This window comes from Protopterus annectens, chromosome 3.part1 (assembly GCF_019279795.1).
Source record: "Protopterus annectens isolate FY-2018-M chromosome 3.part1, PAN1.0, whole genome shotgun sequence".
Taxonomy (NCBI): Eukaryota; Metazoa; Chordata; order Ceratodontiformes; family Protopteridae; genus Protopterus; species Protopterus annectens.
The window spans coordinates 1,605,251,052-1,605,264,276 of record NC_056732.1 but is presented as its reverse complement, the minus strand read 5'-3'; positions in this window follow the sequence as shown (position 1 = coordinate 1,605,264,276).

Genomic DNA, 13,225 nt, shown 5'->3' with positions numbered 1-13,225 from the left:
TGTGGGTTCTGTCAGTAAGCCAGTTGGCAATCCATTGAGTGATGTAGGGATTAATGCCCAGCTTAGTAAGTCTATCTATGATTCCAGAGTGGGGGATGGTGTCAAAGGCCTTGGCGAGGTCCAGATAGGCTGTGTGGACTGCCTTACCCTCATCCACGGATCAGGAGACTGATTTAAAGATATCAGTCAGGTTCAGGAGACAAGATTGGCCCTTCACAAACCCAGATTGGGTGGGGTCCAGTGTTTGAAGGTTGCCAATATCTTTGTTTATAAGTTCCATGATAATACATTCCATGGCCTTGCAGATCAGACTCATCAGACTGACGGGAACTACCACCCCATCAATCCAATGAGCCCCATCAGGTTCATCAGACTGATGGGGCGATAGTTCCCAGGATACAAGGTGGATCCCCCCTTGTGGAGTGGGATAAGTAGCTGCGTGCCACTCAGTGGGCATGATGCCTGAGGTGAGGCTATGATTAAACATGACATTTAGGTGAGGTGCCAGTTCATTTTGTAGCTCATGTAATACACAGCCTGGGATGTTACTGGTCCCATGAATGCTGTATTCTTAGCTTTGGAGAGTGCGTTTTTTTACCTGTGTGGCCGTTATTACAGGAATTTGGCAATCTTCTGGTATTGAGACTCAGGTATGAATAGTGTTTGGAATTACAGAGGGGTTTCCAATGGGAGTGGGTGTACATCAGGGTTCAGAACTGAGTCCACTGCTGTTCATACTGGTTATGGACTATATTAGCAAACAGGTCAGAGGGGACAAATCAACAAAATTCCTGTATGCAGATGATGTGGCATTGCAGGCAGACTCTGAACAAGAACTTCAGCAGAGGTTAGAAGAATGGAATGCAAAACTGAAGGCACATGGGATGAAACTGAGTTGCAGATAAGACAGTTGTAATGGAAGCCAATGGGGAAATGAGAAGAAGCTGAGAATTGAGATAGAAGGGAAAATAGTGGAACAGGTTAACAATTTCCAGTATCTGGGAGGCGTGGTTGAGGAGAATAGAAGTCTGAATGAGGAGGTCAAAGCTATTATCAGATGGACTGCAGCCAGCTGGCACAGAGTCTCAGGTGTAGTGCATGACAAAAGAATGCCAAACAAGCTGAAAACTAAGGTGTATAAAACACTGCTATGACCAGTACTACTGTATGGCACAGAAACTTAGACAGTATAGGCAGAGCAGCTGAGGAAGATAGAGGTGATGGAGATGAAGTACCTGAGATGGTTGGTAGGATGCATAATGTGGAGCAGATAGCTAATGTAGCTCCAATTGCAGAAAAGGTCAAAGAGAACAGATTATGATGGTTTGGGCACATGTGTAGAAAAGCAGAAGACAATCTGAAGAAGAAGATTTGGTACAGACAGTAAGAAGGCAAGACAAAATAAGAGGATCCAGCAAAAAGGTGGATAGATTGTGTGAGAGAAGACCTGTGACAATCATACATGAATGTCAAAGAAGTTAGCAGAGTGGCATTGAATAGAGAGAGATGGTGACAGTTGACATGACACCCTGACTCCATGAAGAAAAATGGGAAAAAAGGGTTGATGATGAGAATAATGATGACTGCAGCGGGCAGCTGTCCACTCTCCCAGTATACCTCAAAATGGGCTTAAACACGCGCCCAAAATAGGGACAAGCCCTCTCCACTGATCTGCTCCCAGCTGTTTGTTTTGACAGGATTGTTGTTTTATTTTAGGTGAGCCATGTTTTTTTGAATTGCAGCTCAACTTGAATTCAGTGCACCTACATTCATATGCTATGAGCTATGAACTGTCATAACATATATATACATGTATCTATCTATCTATCTATCTATCTATCTATCTATCTATCTATCTATCTATCTATCTATTGATACATGAATTTGTGTGTGAGTGTGTGTGTGTGTGTGTGTGTGTGTGTGTGTGTGTGTGTGTGTGTGTGTGTGTGTGTGTGAGTGTGTATTTTATGCATGTGTGCCTCTATGCCTGCATGTACTGTGTATGTGTATTATAAATGTTAGCAACATATTTATGGGAAGCATTACACATGTGTCAGGACTGATGTTTTATTTTAGATTTATTTATTTATTTTACATTTGTTTACCGGGATAGTCTGACTGGGCCAACAAGCCCATTTGCAGTGGAGGCCCAGGGAAAAATCCCCAAGAAGACAAATAAAAACAAAAACAAACAAAGACTAGTAATCCACTAAAAAGACAGAAACACTAATTACAGTCACAGATAATTACAATATACAGATTAAACAGTATTTCCAGAAAAGTTAGGCAATAAACATTAACATGATTGTTAAAAAAGTTGTCGCAGTTCCAATGTATACAGATTTTTACAGTGCTACGAGTTTTGATAAATGCAAGCTATACTCCTTCAGCAGGGAAAGTTGAGGATGGAAAAGTAGTCAGTGGAAGAAGAGATTTAGTAGGAGGTTAATGATAGGCAATATGAAAAGCCATAGATAAGCCATGTTTTATGAAATGCAGATCAATTTGAATTCAGTGCAACTACAGTCATATGCTATGAGCTATGAGCTGTCATAATATATATCTATATGTATCTACCTACTTATCTATCATATTTTATATATATATATATATATATATATATATATATATATATATATATATATAAAACATATAAAAATATAGATATAGATAGGTATATATATACATACATCTATAGATATAGCTTTATTGGCTGTGTATTTTATGCATGTGTGTCTCTATGCTTGCATGTACTGTATATGTGTATTATAAATGTTGATCAGCATACTTATGGGAAGCATTACACATGACCAAAGTCAGTCTGTTAAAGGAATAATTCAATGATTCTACCACACTAATTCTTTTGGTCATAGATAGCACTCTTGGGCAAGTGTAACATACTCCAAGGTTTTATGACATCAGAGCTAGTTACAATTAATTAAGACTAAGGGTGGTGGAGTCTCTATCTTCATTAAGGACAGGCACACCTCCAGACTGGTTTGGCAGCATGATGCACTGGAACTACTCCATGTGCAACTGACAGTTGACAAGACACCCATCCAAGTTATAGCAAGCTATAGACCACCCTCCATGACTCAGAACACCCACTCCTCTTACCTGGGTCTACTTGACTCCATCAAGGTACCCCCTAACAGCCTGATCCCTGGTGAGTTCAACTACCTAATCTACAAATTCAGTGCCTTCTGCCCTTGAAGAATTAATTGCCTATGTTACATTAAAGAACAATTGGTAAACTGATAATATTGCAATAGGGAATTACTGAGAAACTGACAACAAGTTCATAATTACTAGGTATCTTATACAAAGGAGGACACACTCAGGAGTGCAGAACCCCTATCCCCCCTTAAAATGCACCATATAATCAGCAACTAGGGCATTACATACCATGCCTCCATACCTCTCAAACTCTTAGTACAAGAAATCTGGACAAAGCCTGGACAGATTGCAAATATTGCACTTGTAGATTTAGAAAGTTGCTAGAATAACAGCATTTATCTTAGCATGCATTTTCTGAAGGAAATGAAGTCTGAAACTCAAATGTATGACATTACTTTATTTCGATCCCCAGTGATTTGACAGAAAACCACAAATTTTATAAGAAATAGGCCAAAAATATGAAGCAAAAATCTTGACACTTGAGAGGTATGCATACAACATTAGTGCCAGGAATCTGGACAAAGGCTAAAATAATGTGGAAACAATGGCCCAACAATAGGGATATTTTATATATTGCTTTTTAAATTAAAAAGTTGCTAGAATAACAGGATTTGTGTTAGCATGCATTTTCTGAAGGATATGAAGTCTGACACTCATATGTATGTCATTATTTAGTGATTTTAGTCCTCTGTGATTTGTAGCAAAACAAATTTTATGAGAAACAGATCAAAAATATGAAGCTAAATCTGTACAGTTCAGAGGTATGCTAAACACGCACACACCTACCTTTTCTCTGTTCTCACACACACACTCACGCACACACACCTACCTTCTCTCTGCTGTCACACAGCAGCACACATATATACACACAGCTACTCTCTCACATAGCAATGCACACACACAAACACACCTTCTGTCTCTCATACAGCAATACACACACACTATCTGTTTTATGAACAGAATGGCTAGTTTAAATTACATATGCACATACACGTGCATACACTTTCTCTTCTATACAGAAACAAACAGAACTGCTAGTTTAAATTACACACACACACACACACACACACACACACACACACACACACACACACACACACACACACGCACGAGCGCACACGCGCCACACGCACACACACACATACACACACACACACACACAAACACACACACACACACACACACACACACACACACACACACACACACACACACACACACACACACACATGCAAATGCACACATGCACTTAACCTTCTCTATAAACGGAATGGCTAGTTTAAATTCCATGCATGAGTGTAGAATGGGTTTGCATCCACATTGTTGTGTAGGTGAACAACGTATGCATGATCATCCTTAAAGGAGAAGACGCAACCACCGCAGTGTTAGTATTTTTTTTTTATGTTGAAGCCTTTTGGCTAGACATGACCCACCCTACATCAACTTGCAACCCACACTTCGGGAACCTCTGCCCTAGTGTAATGTCTTCTCTGGTAAGGTCAGACCACAAACTGGTCTCCTTTGAAATAAAAATAAAACTTAGATGTTGTTGTCCCCATGGCAAAATGTCAAGCCCCCATAAACCCTGAGAACACTACTGCCTACATAGAACTGTTTACAGAAACCATATATAAGCATGTTAATAGCTGCATAGAGGCAGCTGTACCCACAAGGAAAATGTACAGAACTAACTCAAAAAACAGGCACTCTGGTGGAATCACAAGATCAATAGGATGTATGACGGAAGGAAGGAAGGAAATCATGGCACAAATCAGGAGGTGCAGCACCCTGCAGGATAAAATCATTCTCATCAAACTAAGCAAACAACTCAGAGGGCAAACAAAGTCTACCAAAGCCACATTTGAAGTAAATTTAGCATTTCACGCCAAGGACAACCTGAAGGCATTCTTTAGCTATGTCCACAGCTTCAAAGGCAATACACAGTCGTGTGCAGAACTCATTATTAATGAAACCAGCTATACTCAGCCAGAAGATACAGCAAACCTACTGGCAGACAAATTCAGCTCCAACTTTTCCCCTCGGGAAATACCATCAAATGTAACTCCCCCTGCTATCACTAGGGAACAGGTCCTTAATGTTCTCTCTAAGGCCAAGAACACTGCATCAATGGGCCTAGACAATATTCCAAGATACCTCCTAAATAGCATGAAACATGACCCGTCAGACACCCTGAAACAATTTAACTCTAGCATCCAAACCTGCTTTGTGCCTCATAAATGGAGAGCAGCAACAGTTATCCCTCTGCACAAAGGTGAGCCATCTACAGACACTAGAAACTGCAAAACCATAAGTCCTTCTAGTCTCATATGCAAAACCATGGAAATAATTGTCATGGAAATGATCAATAACGACATAGGAAACCTTGAGACACTGGACCCACCCAATTTGATTTTGTCAAGGGCAGGTCATGCCTACTTAACCTGGTGGACTTCTTTGAGAAGGCCACCAAAGCAATGGATGAGGGCAAGATTGTCCACACTGCCTTCCTTTACCTTGCCAAGGCATTTGACACAATACCCCAGTAAGGCATTGTTGGCAAACTCAAGATTAGGTACAAACTTTTATGGCACCTGGTAGTTTGACAGCTGGCTCAAACACAGGACCTAAGAAATTAGAATTGCGGAGTCCAGTTCTACAAAGAGGCCATTCACAAGCGGAGGCCCTCAGAGATCAGTCCTGGGACCACTCTTTTTTGGCATTTACTTCTCTGAATTCAAGGCCAATGTCAATGGCCTCTGGCTGACTAAATTGGCAGATGATTGCAAATAAGGAGCTGTCACTGAATTGCCCACCGACAAAAATGTTCTCCGGGAAGGGCTGACACAGAAAAACAACTGGCATCAGAACCATGGCCTAAAATTAAATACCAAGAAATGCATAATAGTATCCTTCAGAAAGTCATCCACCCCTGGTAACTATCATATTGACAACACACCCCTAAAACTTGACCAAGTAGTTAGGGGCTTTGGGACACAGTTATCAAGCCTTTGACCATCACATGTCTACTGTAGTGAGGAAATCATTCTATGTTGTGTAGCTTATAAACAAAGGTATGTCATCTAGGTCCAAGGAAGTCATTGTTCCAATGTATTCAGCATTCATCAGACCTATCACTGAGTGCAATATTCCCTTTGGTAGGCACATTACCAGGCATATTCAACAACTGGAATGTCCACAGAGGTTCCTCACTAAAAAAATACAGGGCATGAGTAACATGTTCTACACAGACTGCCTCAAGGCCCTATCCCTGTATTCTGTCTCCTACAAGGCATTGTCAGACTGCACTCTGATGGACCTCCTGCATATCCACAAAACAAACAGCACCAGAATTACCTGTTCTAAAAATTTAAACCTTGCCCATGATATAAATAAGACCTGATGGAGAAACAGGTATGTATCCCAGAGACTAGCCCTTCTCTGGAACAGGCTCCCCATCCATATGAAGCAGAGTTCCTTCCTAACCCAATTCAGGTGTAACTTGGACAATTAGATGGGGAACAAGAAATTCATCCCTGGTTTGGTACCTATGTCTCTAATGGTCACAGGCAGCCTGTACATAGTTGATCTCCCAGGCCCCTGCTCATGAATATTTCACCTCCCAAGCACCTGCTTACACTTATCAAGGGTACCAGAACTACTCAGAGATTTGGATGCATGGCTAGGCTTAAAAAGGCCCTTGTGGTCATTAGCCTAGTAAATATCTTGGAAAAGTGGAACTTATATGGATTTTGTAACTTGGATTGCAAAGACAAATGCAGTTTGCTAGATTTGTGGAGTAGTATATCATTGTGTATTATATAACAGCCTTAGATGGAAGGGTAGTCAACTCAAGAGCAACACTGGTTGGTAGGGTGGGTACTCAGTATTAAGGAACTTTGGGATACAGTGGGAGTATTAAGGTATTTAAATAGCTGACACAACCAATACCTTTGTGCCACTGACAATAGCAATGAAGGAGGTGTCTGAGAGAATTTGGCAATTAAATTATTTGGACAATAACAGAGACACTGGCTTTAAAGTCACATCAGGGGCAGGGTAGAAGGGACGGAAAATCAGAAAAACAGAACTGCAACAAGCCAGATTAAATGAGACCCTGAAGCTTGTATAACCTCTTTTTCACAAAGGTCATGTACTACAAAAACTGAGGTCTAGTACCTGGCTGAACAAACTGTTTTAGTTATGAATAAAATACTGAACTTAACAGTAAAATGCTTTAAAAATAAGTCTAACAGCAGAAATATTAGAGCAGAGCAAATGCAATATAGTTGTTTTTTTTATTTTTCTAAAGCAGAAACGTATAGAAGAAAAATAGTACATAGAAATAGTTACAGAATGGTTGCATAGTGGATTGTGCGGGATCTGCTAAAATAAGACCCAAACACAGACTTGCCATTGCAACTTTCTTTATTAATTACATTCATATTGGAACAAATGCAAAGAAACTGAATATGCAATGACAGTAAATGATAACACAATAAAAAAGCAGCCTCACACCAGGTGACATAAAGAGATCGCTTCACTCTGGTGCACTATTACACCCAAAAACCTGCTAATCACATGTCCTCCAAGGAGTACAGTTTTAGCACCTTCTTGTACTCTGAAATTACACCAATAAAGCCCCACAGGCCCAGGAAATCAGGAAGAAAACAAGTGGGGAAGAATAAATCCCACCTCCCCTCAGTCCCTAATGAAAGAAGGGAAGGAGGGTGTTACTGTGCCACTCACCAAAAATACATGAGCCTTCTGAAGTGAGCAGGGCATAAATAGCCCAAATACTTCCCAACAATGAAGTGGATCTGGGACAAACCCCTCTGTGATGTGAAAACCATTTGTACCACATCTGCTCCTATCAACCCACCAGGCACAGCCTGTCCCTCTCCCTTTCCTGAGAAGAACTAAGACACACAGAAACAATTTTTTTATGTGTAACAATACAAAACTTAACCAACTCCCAAAATTTGCTGAACCCCAAAGAGAAATCCATATTGAGTAAATCAAGTCAAACAATGGTTCACAGGCATGCAGCTTGCATGAAAAGAAACGTTAAAATTTTCATACAAAAGCTGGTGCTTTGGAAAACAGCCAACATCATTACCATCTAAGTGTAAAGCAATAACATGAGGGATTCCAATCTGATGATTCAGGTCTTCCCAGGAAGACAAAAGCTGTGATCACTGCAAGCCTAGGAGACCATTCTAAATAACTTTGAATGATGAAGGTTCTAGACCTAAACTGACCCTGTTGAACTGAATAGCTGGTCTCTTGGCTGACAAATGAATGTAGGAATTACCAAACAGCACCACCAGGATTACACTTGAAAAGTAAAACAGATTAAACCAATCACCTAATATAACTTCAAAAGGAATCAGACCATTGCTCAGACCTCTTAATTACTTCAGTAGACCTCCTTTCTCTAGCTAAGTCAGAGGCTCTTACAATATGGAAAGAATGTGGGGAGATGCCCAGACTAGATATGTTTTGGACCTGGAGAACTTTATGCAAAACAGTACTAAGCATACTGGTTTGATAAGTCTATTGTGCTGTTCCTGGAATACCTCTGCAGAGTGAGAAATGGGGACAAATAAATTAAAAAGAGTCTTCCTCCAGTGAACAGGACTCAATAAAAGAGGGAAACATGGGCGTAAATTAATTAAGCAATCCTGACCCAGTTGGTCTGTCTTTGACCTGTAAAGCCAGATACAGAATAATGAAAAACATACATACTCCCACTTCACATTAAGCAATCTCTCCTCCACTCTAAAATCCCCCAATGCATCTAGGTAGCTAGCATAACATAGGTGGCATAACTTATATAACTGGGCATGATTTTATGAATTTCTTGAATAATGATGCATAATACGTGTAGGTTGATGGGCTGGTGATGATCAGAAATGGTGTGTAAAGTCTTCCCCCAACCAATCACCAATCTGGAAACTAAATAATCTGTGGTGAAATCAGGCAACCTGATAGCTTTGGCTGAAAAATTAAGGGCTGAAAGATGAATTCAGATAGTTTTGACTGCTTTTTTGCAGATGCACCTGGCACCTGGAAACTAGGAACTGACAAATGATGCTGGGAGAACAGACCCTGCTAGCTGGAAGTACCTCTTCCAAAAATTGATAAAATGAAGCAGTAAAGGAACCACATAACCTCTTGGTGCTAGTTACCCAGGACTGTGAGATCAAGTGAACTGCTACTCCTTGTCAATCATCCAATTATCCAAATGAAGTCCAGAAGCACTGTGGCTCCACACATGTCTCTAGGGAAAGTTCTATGAATTTCTCGATCTGAAAGCAATCTGCTAAATCATTATTCTTGCTAAAATCCCCCCCGCCCCGAACTGTGAAAAGGCCAAGAACCTGTAAGGGGAATAACTGTAAAGTCCCAAGTGGCCTGCCCCTCAACTGCTGCCACTTTCTGTGCTGCCACCAAGCCTTCCATTGCCCAACACCTAAGCACAGGATGTTCCTTATCACAATGTGGCCACAGGCAAAACCCAATATTGAAGGTGCAACATGTTTTCAGCATACTGTGGCCTTCTTCCCAATCACTGGGGGTGAAGACTAGGCCTTGTCAACTATGACACTTAACTAGGTTTTCACATGTTTCTCCTCCCACTTAAGGGAAAAGTCTGTGGCTTTAAGCCTCCTAAACATCTGATCATACCATAACCACGAAAGCTCCCCCCCCCCCCCAAAACCATTGTGCATTCTCTACTGATCTAAAATAAACTAACAGAGGTAAAGCATAGCTAGGGTTACTTTCTACCAAGATTGCCATAAAACAAATAAACTCATAGACCCAGTTATCCCAGTTGAGAACCCAGGCCTTACCTGATTGCCTCTTCCCCAGGACTGCCAGGGCGGTCAATCCTTAATACCAATAACATGAGCAACCCTGAGATGCTGAACACCTTCATTGTTGATCAAATTAAAAATATTCATATACTCCCTCTTTAAAACCTTATCTTTCAATGACTGGGTTATATGTGAAATGATGACAGAACCTGAAGAGATAACTTTACCCATGCCACATGGGTTGACTACTGCTGCATTAATTTGAGTGAGGATGGGCTCGCAAGTAAAAGCCAGTGAAATGTCACTGGATTCCATCTTGAAATCACTTCTCTATAAACAAATCAAACAACCTCACACTATTTACCTCAGACAAAATGTCCAAATGGTGCCCAAATACTTGTCAGCTGATTGTGCAATACATGACTCCTTAGTAACCAACAAATTAGGTGAATTACCTGCCACCTCAAATGGTTCCATGGGAATAGCTACTGCACTGGAGGATTCACCCTATCCTGCCTCATGTCTCCTCCTCTGTCCCTGGATTCTGGGACACCTGCCTGGATGAGATCCGTCCATCTGTTCTTGTGTCACCTGCGCAACTCGCAATCTTTTCCATGGTTTGTTTTCCTCAGGCCTGTTCTGTCTCCACTCAGCTGCCACTTCTTTGATAAGTGCCTTGGCCTCTGCCACAAGCTCTTTCTATCTCATCTGGAAATCCAGCATAATCCTTTCCTTCACGGGAAGAGGTACAGACATAAGGATAGAAAAAACACTTCTCACCATCCAATCGCTGATGACTCCAATCTAAATAAATAAAAGAAAGACAGCAAGGAAGCAAAACTGCAAGGAAGTTAATTGCCAAACATAACTATGGTAACAATAAAACAGTTATTCTGAATAGAATTCTTAAAATTATAAATAGGAGGTGAAATTGCAAAACTGCTCACTGCACATGGTTAAATGGTAAAGACTTTTACCACTGCCACGTTTTAGGTCATAGATAACAAAATTAAAAACTTTTTTTCTTAATGGACAGGTGAGAACTTGACATATTAAATCAACAGTAGTTATGTTTATAGTCTTACAATAAAACCGACTCATTGATAATAAATAAAGTCCTGAAGCTACTACTTAATGAAACTATAAAGCAGGTTTATGTTATTAAAAGATACCGCGATAACATACTATGACATGGGGTGTAAAAAAAGCATCTATATCATAACATCGACAGCTTAGGTTTTTGAATGCTAAATCATCGACACCTAAGCGTCAAATGCTTAAAATAGGGAATGGCCACATCATCGAATTCTTTCCTTGGGAAAGAATTCGGGTGGCCGTCCATAAACAAAATAAACAAACACACCCAAACATAGCAGGGGCTTTGCCCCCAACACCCCCCCCCAACTAAATATACCAACTCCGAGATCGCTCTACATTGGGGAAAGGGCAAATCCCCGATAATGGCCATGCAAATTCTTTCCCGAGGAAAGAATCTGATGATGTGGCCATTTGCTATTGTAAGCATTCGATGCTTAGGTGTCGATGATTAAACATTCGACAACCTAAGCTGTCAACAATTCAATAGGAACCCTACAAAAAGAGGTGACTGTACATAATTTGAGAGCAAAATGCTAAATTAAGTGGTCCTAATTGCTTTATTTTTCTTTCTTTCCTTTTTTATACCTATGCTAAAGGCAGGACTATGGATGAAGGAAAACAATATAAAATTAAGTAAAAATATTACCACCATGCTGTGAAGGCCACTCCCTAAATAAATCTGATAAGAAAGTCCAAACACAAAAATTGGGAGGGCACTGAAGCAGGCAGCAAATTCTTGCATAAACCTATGTATCTTAATTAGTTTTAGTTGTATCTCTTAAACAACTGGTTTACCAAGACACTTTTCAGCTCGATGATACTGGAATACTTTCCTCCTGGGTTATAATACATTCACAGGTAGTTTTCACTTCACCAAAGTAACCCAACGACTTCACCAAAGTAATCCAAAACTTAGTCCACAGGATGGATACACATAACCAAACGGCTTCAAGTTTTTGCAATGGCTTTATTAACAGAACAGAATAGGCTAGTGCTTTCACCCGTAGGCTTCCTCAGGCCAATGACATTAAACAAGTACATGGTCTTTATATACATATTATACTCCCCCCTCATATTGATGCCACATCTTGTATATGTATAAGGGACCGAATGAGAGAACATCTATATAATATAAGAATAAAATCTTGCAATAATGCACTATCAAAACATGTACATGAAACATCTATAGAACATGTGTTTAAGTTTATGGTCATCCAAATAAATAATGTTACTATTAGACGTGGGGATATATCAAATAGAACAGAACAAAATGAGATGAAATGGATAATCAGATTTAGAGCGGACCACCCACCTGGGTTAAATTATAGGGTTCCTATCAAACCATATTAAAGGCTAGGAAGTTCTAATAACTGAAAGTATTTATTTGAATATGAATATTGTTCTCTTTTTTGTGGTTATTTGTGTGTTCTTATGGGGCTTTAGATATTCATATTTACATGCATATATACAATTTAGTGAAATGCCCTACATGTAATTATAAATATGCAGAATGAAGTAAATGAGATATAGGAATTTTATATATATATTCTTATACATGTAATTAATATATATATATATTTTTTTATTTTCACATACATTTTTAATTTTTACATATATTTTTTGTATACTATATATATATATATATATATATATATATATATATATATATATATATATATATATATATATATATTTTATATATTAATATGTCTATAGATAAAAATGTTTTAATATGTTTTATATAGATGTTATAGCGCTTAGTATGTCCACATACAAAATAGACATATTATAGATATGTTTTTAATTGTACTAATTGGATTAACATATACAGGATGTGACATCAATATGAGGGGGGAGTAGAATATGTATATAAAGACCATGTACTTGTTTAATGTCATTGGCCTGAGGAAGCCTACGGGTGAAAGTGCTAGCCTATTCTGTTCTGTTAATAAAGCCATTGCAAAAACTTGAAGCCATTATGTGTATCCATCCTGTGGACTAAGTTTTTGGATTACTTTGGTGAAGTCGTTGGGTTACTTTGGTGAAGTGAAAACTAGCTGTGAATATACTATAACCCAGGAGGAAAGTATTCCAGTATCATCGAGCTGAAAAGCATCTTGGTAAACCAGTTG